The sequence below is a fragment of the Mytilus californianus genome, unplaced genomic scaffold (assembly GCF_021869535.1).
Source record: "Mytilus californianus isolate M0D057914Y unplaced genomic scaffold, xbMytCali1.0.p SCAF_5, whole genome shotgun sequence".
NCBI lineage: Eukaryota > Metazoa > Mollusca > Bivalvia > Mytilida > Mytilidae > Mytilus > Mytilus californianus.
The window spans coordinates 80,542,392-80,554,840 of record NW_026262701.1 but is presented as its reverse complement, the minus strand read 5'-3'; the positions used below and the strand labels follow the sequence as shown (position 1 = coordinate 80,554,840).

At 31.7% G+C, this 12,449-nt stretch overlaps 1 pseudogene; it reads left to right on the top strand.

Moving 5' to 3' along the window:
* Nucleotides 1–4,235: 4,235 nt before the first annotated feature.
* On the top strand, nucleotides 4,236–12,130 carry LOC127702777 (uncharacterized; annotated as a pseudogene).
* Nucleotides 12,131–12,449: the final 319 nt, after the last annotated feature.

Sequence of the window (12,449 nt, the reverse complement as noted above, 5' to 3'; positions counted from 1 at the left end):
ATATTCCGAAGCATTATTGTTAATGCCACGACAGTTCCAATGAACAACACTGAACATTATGATATATAATAAAACATATATTGTATACTTTTTAGCCATTTTCAATGTTAAATAGTTTTCTCTTTGATACTCGATGATATATATTCTATAGCTAGCCGTAATCATGTCCTAGGAATTCTAATCAAAGTACTGAAGTACTGAACATCGGATGACCACAAGTTCTTGAGGATGGTCAAAAGCACTTGTCTCAGAAAAAAAAACAACATATCTCTTTACCTGAAACTGAGGTTAATGTACAGAGATATATTTTTTTCTAGACAAGTGCGTGCGAGTATGATGAATAAATGACAGGAAATTCAACTTCACCGTAATAACTATTATATTGTATACACTGATTTGTTGTTATATATCATATTAAAATAACAGTTACATATATATATGATTTGCATCCGTTTGTATATCATTCTATTCTACTGTTCTAATAATAGTGCAATGCAAGTGCATGGTGGACACTTTTCTGTAAAAATTCGATTTTTCTAAGATTGGATACGAGTAGGCATTCATATTTTCCCGCAAAAACAATTACAGAGTTACCGGTCCTGTCGCAAAACGTTCTTTGAGATATTCTTCCGCATGCTTTAACACAATTTTTCGGTACGTGTGCATTGATATTATCAATGATTTTTTACTTATATATATATATCTAACTACAAAACATTTTCACATTATTAATTTATGTTGTAAACAAAAATATTTTTATCAGTATTCATTGAAGAGATGTATTTATATCAAATGACAAGGAATGTTATTTTGCACTCCTTTATGTGCGCATATTTATCATGTTTATAGATCGGTTACAAACCCAAAACTAATTTACATAATGGAAATCTAGGCGATAGCAATACATCGGAATTACCTCAAGGTCATCGCGATGTAAAAATCAAATTGTTTACAGTGCTTTGAATATTATGTCGCTTAATTCTTCTCTGAAAATTCAATCCTATATAAGCAGCCGTAAACATTATTTTATAATAGTTCAATTGAAAATATTGCCACTCATTCAGTATAAGGGAGCTACCATTTGATTTTTAGGGGGTGGGGGCTAGGATGAAAAATTTTGTCCTGCATTTATTTTTAGTTGTTATCTCTGTCCTGCCTTTTTATTTTTTTCTCTATTCGGTCCTGCCTTTTTTTTAATAGTTTATCCTGACTTTTTTTACATAAATTGTCATCCTGCCTTTTTTTTTGGCCAAGTTGCTCATCCTGACTTTTTTTACTCAAACTTCTGTCCTGCCTTTTTTTAAAATTTCATCCTAGCCCCCACCCCATAAAAATCAAATGGTAGCTCCCTAATGTTTTAAGCATTACTATAGTTGAGCACATTAACATAAACATGTATTTATATTCATTCATACTACAAATGTAAAGAAATTTTGAAATTTGAAAGTTACTCTTTTATTTATATCAGACGATTTTAAAGCAGTGCTTTGTCAAGATTCTTTAACTGAATGTTCTTTTTAATTTTTTGATGACGAAAAAGATACTTTATTTTACACTGATCGACTCGTTTGAGTGTTTCTACTGGCCAAACACCCGATTATCCAAGATATCATTGATATGTCGACTAAATAACACAGGATACAGGACAGTGCATTGATGTACTCCAGAGTCAACGCCGGATGCAGTAGGACATTTTTTGCTTGCCACTAAAAAAATTGCATCGTACTCATTTTCATTGGAATATGTTTCACAGTCTGTCAGACAGCCTGGAACAGCGTCACCTAACATTGGCATATAAATTAACGTGAGGGGTCTGATGGTGTTGCTAATCTCCTTTCTGAACTTTATAGCTTTAGTTACATCTTTGTTAAATCAGGACATAAGAATGATTTCTTTTTGATTTTTTCACAATTTTTGTGTTCATTTACTTACAAAGTCTTTCCGTCTGAAATATGTAAGTAAATTATACATTTATATTTATAATGAACATATCGGGTTTTTTTTTTTTACAACTGTTATAATTTCATTTAAAATACAAGTCCATGAAAGAGGGTCTGGTTGGGGTTTACAGAATACAGAATAAAGGACAAAAGGTGCAGAATATTAGGCAAATACAATAGAAAATAGAAAAAAGGCCAAAAATTAGAGAATAATGGGGTGCAAAAATGTAACGAAGACAGCATACTGGTAATAAAGAATAAATAAATGAAGGACCCTCTACAGAGGCGGTTCCAAGGGGTGGTCACACGTGACCCTCCTGTGGTTGACAAAAATGGTGCACCATGTATATACTATTACAATATTTTGATTAATTTATCAATTTGTCTATCACGGTTTATTCCTGCTATTCCTGCTATTCCTACATTTTAAACTCTGTCATTTGTAAGAAATCCATGTAGGAATAGAAATAATACTTGTATAAACAAGGGATTAAATCAGATAAGGTTTTAAAAACATAAAGCTAATTAACTTCAGGTAAATATCCATAAAACCCCTTTAGTTTTCATCAGTGTCCGATTTGAAATATAAACAGCAAACAAAAATTGAAAAAATTTCTAATAAATACAGGTTTTTGTATCATTAAAATTGTATTGTATGTTTATTCTGTCACAGTTTATTTATTTTTCTATCTTTTTGTGTCTATTTCCTCGTGTAATGAAACGTCTTTGTCATTGAGTGAATCTATCAAATATAAACAATTAAAAAATGGTATAAAGTCTTCAAAACAGAGTTTACTAAGATAATAATGTAAGCAATAGTTAAGTATTCTATAAACTTTTATATTTTAAGCACTACAAAAATAAATAATATCCTATACACGAGAAAAAAAATATATCAAAGTGACTGGACAATTAAAAAAGTATAGAAATTCGATTTTTTCATACAATCAGTCCATATACTAAGTAAAGCAAGAGTTGAAGTTCTAAACAAGCCATGTTATGTGAACCATGAAAATTAACAAAATCACTGAAAAATTATAACGTCTATATAATGGCTTCAAACTGTCAGAATTTATCACAAAAACAGTCTATATAAAGTCATTGTGATCTTGGACTAATACATAAATAGGTCCTTTCTATGGGTCCTTAGTGCGATGCATACAGAATCTGCGTAGTCCTATACTTTGTCTTTCTTACTTCGAATGTTATGAAGTGTACAGTAGTTTAAATTTGGCTTTGTCTATTCAACCTTATACTTTTATAGTATTTATCCCAGCATCAAGGCTTTCTTTGACCTATAATGGTTTACTTTTAAAAATTTTGACTTGGATGGAGAGTTGTCTCATTGGCACTCATCTTCTTATATCTATTTCTATTAAGATTACGGATCATATTCAATGAAGTTCATCAGACGATTAATTCTTTACTTTCATTAATAATACATTTATCTTCAAAATGATTCTTAAATTTAAAAAAAACTTTATGTGTAATATATTATATATATACTTCAATTTGTATTTTTTTCATTTCTGTATTAAGCCTTTTCCTTCTTATCACTTTTCATCATCTTTTTACAAAAAATTCAAAGTACGACTATATTTAATTTTCTGATGGTTTGATTTATGCAGGAAACTGAAAAGTGTAGGCGAAAAATAAGAATTTCCCTATATATTAAATGTTATTAAATACCCTCTTAACCCATTTTAAACATGGCATTTTCTTTAAAATAAAAACCATGAAGACGGTGACATACTTTTTTTTTACATTTTTCGATGTACATTTTTAATATCTAATCGAGTACTAAATTTTAAAAAATTATATGTACTGGTCATTTACTGAATATCCCTGACCTTATATATATATTAAATGTGATTAGTTTCCACGTGATCCAATATGATTCTTGGTTCAAAACAAGCGACCATATTGGCAGTGTGATAAGCGCCAAATATTTTTTCTTCATGTATTTATAGAGAACATGCATTCCATAGTCGAATGATTGAACTCAAGGAAATCAAAAACACTATATTTTTAGATAGGATGCATTGTTAATCCAAGTTTATGGGTAGCGACCAAAATAACAATACCACAAATGAGTGTACAAATTTTACAATAATTTAATTTTGGATGTAACACGTCTTCTGATTGGCCGAGAGAATTTTGTTTATCAGCTCATAGACATAATTTTGTCATGTGACCGTGACGTTATCAACGTTTTTTTTCATTATTTACTCCTTAAAAATAGAATTTAGAATTAAATTATAAGGAATGGACCCAATGAATATTTAGTACACTGCAATGGCCATAGTAATTAGCTTATCTGTAACTAATGTGATTTACTCTCTCTCTCTCTCTCTCTCTCTCTCTCTCTCTCTCTCTCTCTCTGATTTGACGACATTGAATTGAACGGCGAAATTAAATGTATAAATTTATATATTTACTTTCAGAATGATGAGTGGAAGACTTGTTATAAGATTGTCGTTTTTCTTTACGAGAGGATTTGTTATGATGCTCATAGAGCGGAACTATCAAACACTGGAAACGGTACAAGACACTCGTGTTCTGGCGAGTGACGACACTTCCGGTGGTAAAAATGATCCAAAGCCAGTGTGTAAAGTAGATTTTACAAATGTGTATTCAATGGATTTAACTACTTGGAGTAAAAATAATCAAGTATGAAGCGAGTGTCAAAACTATAAAAGCAACTCTTAAAACTCCATATGGGAATACTCCAATTTTTGTGTATCCATTAGCCCAAGGTAGATGGGTCTCGGGATCATTGATAAGTAGTGGACACTTCGATGCAGAGACATCCAGTATAATGCTTGATTTATTGAAATCCGATCCCAAATTATATCTAATAGACATAGGTGTTAACATTGAAGTTTTTACGCTCTCTGCTGCTAAAATGGGGAGAAAGGTTTTGGCTGTGGAGGCTTTGGACAGAAATGTCCGTCACATTTGTACGTCTGTTGCAGAAGGCGGCTTACAGGATAAAGTCACTCTTGTTCATAATGCAATATCCAACAGTAATGGTGTTGTTAATCTAGGGGTACATAAAAACAATATGGGAGGGACCTTTGTCGATGTAGACTCGGATCATATTAAGAAACTAAAGGCAGGCGAAGCCCAAGGAACATATGGTCCTGTTCTGCGATAAAAATGGACGATCTTTTAAAAATTCCAGGAATAGAAAACTTTCAAAATGTGGTAGTTAAAATGGACATAGAAGGCTTTGAAGCTAAGGCCATGGAAGGGGTGTTGTTATTTTTCGAAAAAATAAAAAAAATTGGTTTTAATATGGAATGGGTATTCCATAGAAAACAAAAAAGTGCAGATATAATTATTAAATTGATGAGTAAACACAACTTTATACCACATTCATTGAGCTCGCCAAAACAAAAATTGGACTACACAAAGTCAACTCGTGGGACAATGATATATTATGGTTACCAAAGGGGTAGTTTTCATATATATTGTTCAAGGGAATAAATATTTTATAAACAAAGACTATTGTTTTATGCCAAATTGGTTTTAACACGCAGTCAACGACAGACTATTGTCGTATACCATCTGTTTCTCTGTTCATCAGCTCGCAACATATCAAGGTTGTCTTAACACATCTTTAAGAAATTATACGTAACGATTTTGTTTTACGAAATAGCCTTTTTCATAAAGACTGGCTTCCTTTCTATTTAGACAACATTTCTAGATTTACATGAAAAAATTCAGTCCTAAAAATCAATTATTCGTGCAAAACTCGGGATTACTCACATTAAATACTTGACCCCTAGTTATCTGTTCCACTCAACTTATTATTTATATTAGTACATTGTATGTGTTTAAACCCTCTGCATGTTACATATAGCTCAAGGCAGCGATTATAACATGATGTTAACTGTACTGGTCTTTTCATGAGTAAGAGGGATTTTGTTTGTAACATTTTTGTAAAAAAAGCTACTGAAGTTATAAACTTGAATAATCAAAATGTGAGTGACGGGTGTCTAACGTGTCCAGGGTGCAGCTGTTTATTCATTTAAATATAACTGTAGACGTGCATTCTACTTTTGCCATTCGATTTAATTATACTAGTGAATGAAAGGACATTCATAGTTTACTTCAATGAAGCAACAACCCGACAACACAATCACGAGCTACAGGTCAACATAGAGTCTTCAACAATAAATTGTCTATACAATTTGTCATCCTCTGAATCGTCACAAAATTTTATTCGTACAGAGCTTTAAAAATTTACCATCAACACCAAATCCTTCAAATAACAGACACATTAAGATATGACGTAAGACATTAGGACAACACTCATTGAAGTTCCTGACTTGGGACTGGCACTACATTAGGGTTTTTTTACCCCCCCCCCCCTCCCACCCAAACCCCCTTTCCAATCTTGATCCCTGGACGAACAAAAGGTGTAATTTTTATAGTTATGATATAGTTAAATTTATGTTGAATAAATGGTGTCGCTAATAAAATCTTTGTTACCATTTCTCATCTTAAAGATGCTTATATTACTAAATCAAAAGATCTTTTCCGTTAAAAAAAATCATTTCGGTATGGCTCTATTGAGGCAATTCTGAAAAAATTTCCAAAAAATACATCAAGCTTCATTTTCTTCAAAAAGGATAGCTTCAAGAATATTATGATAACAGTTTAAAATGTTTCCAAATTTCAACTCAAAGGAAAAACTGACATGGCTTATGAACTAAGAAGACAAGCAATTCTCAATGTTGTTTGAAGATTTATTTCTACAAATTAAGATGTAAACAGTGTGACTTTCCTATCTGCTTCAGACATGAGCAGGACTGTTAGATACTGTGTATAATATTTTTGAAGCATGCGTTCCTTCAACACCGTTCCTTGTTGTCTGTTGCATTATGAAAACCTAATCTATTTTCGCAATCTGTTATTGCATTACTATTATAGTAAATTCAAGAACATTAATAATTATATAATTGAGGGGACATTTGCCATATGTATATATATATATATTTTAAGATATCCTGATCTGACTCGATATATATATAAATAAGGAGATGTGTTATAATTGCGAATGAGACAATTATCCACCCGAGTTCAAATGAAGTGGATGTAAGCAATTATATGCCACCATAAGGCCTTTCACAATGAGAAAACCCATACTGTATAGTCTGTTATAAAAGGCCCCGACATGAAATATGTGTAACAGTTAAATTGAGAAAACTAACGGCATAATTTATAACAAAACAGTTTACGAAGAACAAATATTACAGACATGAAGCAGCGACAACCACACTACAGGCTCCTGACTTGTTTGTAATATGAATTTTGTGTAAAGAATAATGTATGTTTTGTGAAGAATAATATTTTTTACAAATATATGGGACCTAATTTGGAAATAAAATATGTTGCATTGTATCTGCTTAAGTCCTCGTGTTACATGTAGATAAAATTCAATTAATTCTTCGAAAGAACTAATGAATAGAATCTGAATCTGAAGTTTTATAATTAAAAATATTATGAAAATATAATAAAAGTTATCATATATATTTACACGGCTTCCGGTACATGTATTTTCCAACAGGCCCTGTGTAAAATTATTTTCTCGATAGAAGTGCAGATTACCTTGTCACTGCCAACCATCTGCTTTTTTTTCGTAAAGGCAGACGATACGTCTCTCTGTTAGGTCCTTTGTAACAAAATTCCACATGGTTGCAACTATTTTTAATTCATTTTGAGTTATTATATATACACAATGAGCCACACATAATTTGTATAAAAAGGATTCGTGTTTTCAATTTGTTCTTAATGGTAAACTTTTGAAATTTTGGAAAATATGAATTAAAATGTCTCTTTTGATATTTATTGATTTCAAGTCCCATCTTTCCTATGAATACTACCAATTTTCTACTATGAAGGTTTCTAGGGTCAAGTGACATCTTGGAGTAAAATCTGACTATGGTCAACATCTATAAGCAGTTATAATATTAGCTCCTGTATTCCTTTGTGGCTAATACCGTATCGGTGATCTCGTGGTAGCGTGTTCTCCTCGAGTGCGGAAGTTCGTGGGTTCGAACTCCGGTAGGGTCAAACCATTGACTTTAAAATTGATATTTGCTGCTTCTCCATTAAGCATGTGGCATGAAGGAGTAAGAGCAAAGACTGGTTGATGTTGTTCATTGTGACTCGGAGTCAGAATAATATGTCCGGGTATGGTGAAATGTCTGCCTGTGGGCTGTTACCTTGTGAACGTCAAAAATCCGACTCAGCGCGTCGGACTGTACAAAGCAGGGATAATATTCATATTACATAAAACATGTTTTAGTCCTGAATGTGCATTTAAATGCCGTTGGACGTCAAACAGCCATCCACCATCATCATCTTTTGTTACTGGTGAGTTGAGTACACTTTTGATTTTAAAATTATAAGAGTAACAAGGATATAGTTATTCATTTAGCCTTTATTAGATATAGACATAAGCACTAATTATTATATTACAAGACGTGTCACATACATGTACAAGTCTCTTCGTAAAACTTACACAAAATCATTGTTTTCCTTTTAGCACTACCATGCATCACGTAACACTATTCATCCAATGAACATTATTTTGAATTAAGTATGTCGGTAATAGACCATATCTTCTGTGTCCTACACACAGCCATTGCATCTTTATTCTCAAATGATACATCAAGGGTATGTGGTTTTATCTCCAATTGTTCTACTGTATGTGTCCTACAAACATCCGTTGTACATTTCTTCTCAAATGATACATCGAAGGTATTTGGTTTTTTCTCCAATAGTTCGACTGTAACATTAAAGGTATTTGGTTTCATCTCCAATGGTTCGACTGTGACATCCGTCAATGGATCTGTTCCAAACAAATTTGTCTTGCACTTTATATCTGAAAGAAAGAAAACATATTATTTATATAATCAAACACACTGACTTTAAATCTACTACAATTTGAAGAACTAAACGTTAATACTATAAACATTTTTTTATTATCGAATGCAGATATATGCAAGTTATTTAATTTACTGAAAGTCCATTCTCAGATTTTGAATTAAAAATTAACTGCAAAGCGTTTCGAAAAAAATAATAGAGTATGTTAGTGGTTCCTGTTACATATAATATACTTGCAACTTAGATGTACCATAAATTAATACCTTTGTGATCTTTTGTGTTTTCTCGTTTGTCAGACGAATCTTCATTCTCTATAAAACTCTCAAGTCCACTATCGGGAGTAATGTGCGTTTCGTTAAAAGAAATCTGAAATGTCTCGTTTTCGTTATCACCACGTGATGAATCCACAGCTAATGTGCATGCTTTATTTCCGGTTTTGCATTTGGCACTTGATACTGATTTTGTTTGTCTCATGGCTTCCCGACATGATGGTAATCTTCGCTTTTTATCACATGAAGAACCCAACAAACTGTCATTCAATTCTTTCTCACTTTTCTCTTGTTTAATTCTTCTTCTTGAATTTGCAAACCAGTTAGAAATTTGAGTCATTGTCATGTTAGTTGAATAAGCCAACATAACTTTGTCTGTCTTTGTCGGGTATGGGTTGTTTCTGTTTTGTTTCAGCCAATCTTTTAAAATTTTTGTATTTCCTTTGGTAGTTGATACTTCAGATATTTGTTTTTCTAGTCCAAATTTTCTGTAATATATCAAAGTAATGTTATTCATGAAATACATTCTTTTCTTTTTTTAAATGAAATTTGAATAAATGATAGAAATAGTGAAATTTAATAAACAAAAGTTGAATCAAATGAGTATAGTTTGTCCACAAATTATAGAAATAAGGGAAAATTATTTCAAATTGAGGCCAACACGGTTTACATGTAAATAATTGAAAGAAAAATATCGTTGACCTTTGCATAACTTTTCTCGTTTTATAATGCCTTTCGTATACCTAACAACTCTTTAAAAAAAATTCTTAAGTATAACTGAAAATCTTAACTTACATGTAATCTTGAACTTGCGTTCGTAATACCGATTCAAGAGAAGGAACATCACGACTTGAATTCGGAGTAATATAGGAGCTTTCTTGTGGTTTTGGCATCGGATAATACTAAAAATGATATGGATAAAATAAATTATTTAACTATTCAAATATACAATGGATAACCAAAATACTATGAATAAGTGTAGCATTAGACAAACTGAAACCATGTTATTATCCCCCTCCCCCTAAAAAAAAATAATAATGAAAATATATGATGGGTGATTGCTTTACGCTGCATCAGCACAAACAGGCTATATCGCGACGAGTAAAAATGTAATGTATAAATATCCTCAAAAAGGTATGTGGGACTTCAACTTCTTTATGTGTTAGATCTTTATATAATTTAAAACATAAAAAAAATCGTGCATTTTTTTTTTAAATGATTCAGAAACATATGATTTATTCTTAGTTAATGTTCTTAACTTAATTTAATGCGACCAATATTAAGTTATTTTTCATTATTAATCACATGTTTAACCACTGCTGTTAGTCACACAAAAACTACCATGATGCAGTTTACAACGAATATGATTTGTCCTTAAAAAAACAACAACAAAAGCTACCGACCATTCCGGCTCCATGTGCTGGATACGTATTATATGGGTAATACGGAGATGCCGTATTATTCTGAATCGGTGCTAGTTGTATTGTCTGTGACGATGGTTGGTAGCAGTCTCTTCTGATATTATAGTTCCGCTGATACATCTGAAATAGATAATGTAAATGTTAACAAAGGTATAAAAATAAAGCAAGGTAGTTTCATGATTTTACCACTGAAATTTGGATTGATTTGAATTGTTGTAACATTTTTTTCGGACTTATTTAAATCAATTCATAGTTGTTATATGAACATACAAAGATATGGGGTATACGTCAATGAACCTCACTGAGGTTGTGAGTTCGAACAACTCACGTGGCAGGTGCATTCGACTTCAATCTTACTTGACTAGGATTGCAAGTTTTCCCCGCCTGCTTCCTCCAACAATTAAGCCTGGACGCCACGACGTAACAGTGCTGAAAGTCAGTGGCATTAAACATAAGCAATGTGGCAATCAATCAATCAATCAACAAGAAACTGTGAATCAATGTTTTCTAAAACGAAATGAATTTTGGCTTGTTGAATGACCACATAACACGTATTGTCTGTATGTATGTAGGTGTGCAGGTTAGCAAACGTTTTTGTGCTTAATGTGATACCAAATATTTTCATTAAAATTAATTTTCAATCTCACCTGAAAATCCGGTGTGCCGTATGGACTGTAAATATTCATGTTGAATATATTTGCGATAACTTTACACTTATAAATATGTATGCATGAAACTCTTGCAAGAAAGGGATGAAAGTTTTGAATACTGACATTACCATAAAACACGTAGTATTTATATTAAATGGCATAACATTGAGTGTTAATTTCTCTAATCACCGAAACGTTGTATACTGATTGGATTTCAAAAGAAAACATAGATGTACAGATAAAAAACATGTAAATTGTAATTAAAACTTGCAGTAAGTATTGTATTTTCATATTTGACCTCAGGCGTCATTGGCAATTCTTGTAGTGGACACGCGATTGGAATTATGGTCAAATTTGACAACTGATTTCCGTGTAAGGACATAGTATACATTGTCTTTAGGGTTATTTTTGAATGAATAATAAAAATGCCAAAAATATTTAAAAATTAAATTCATTTTAATACTCGAGATACAACATGCGATAGCACAAAATATCAATTAATTATATTGGATATGGGCACATAGTTTATCTGCAACATGCCATAAACTGTCATAGATGTACAATTTAGAATTTCATCACAGACTATAATTTTGTTTAAACTGGTTTCTCTGGAGGTTGTTCGTAAGCTCATATGGTGATTTATCAACCTAAGCTGTCAGTTTTCACCGTTAATATTCTACCAGATTATAAAAGATGTAGTGTCGTTTTTACTATATCGGTCTTTTCCAAAATTCCAAATCCACAGAATTGCAGTGGCAGGTGTTCTTTTTGGGTTCTCTGAACAATACATCATAGAACATTACATTATACTTTTGCATATAGTTGATTACAAATGTTGAAAGATTTTGAAATTTACAATTTTGACAGATTTGCGGAAATGATATTCATCTACAAACTAAATAAAGGACAAAGAAAAATGTTAGATAATAAATCTGTTTTGTTTTTTAGTTTGAATATTATTTTGTTAGCAAGAAGAGCAAAGGGGTATACATTGCACTATTTATAATAGCATTAAAGAGAGGACTTAAAATCTTTGATGATGGACATCATTTCCCAATTCAATAAATTAAAAACGACAATTTTTGAGAGTAAGAAATATATTAAAGATAAATATGATATCTAGTTTAGTCTTCTCTGTATGGAAGATAATATATAGAAGTTTGTTTTTTTTTAATGCAAGTGGTACACTGTCCACACTAGGGACTATATTTGTTACGGAGCTTTTTAATACCTGACATTTGCGTTTTTGATAGGACATGTGTGCTTTAATTT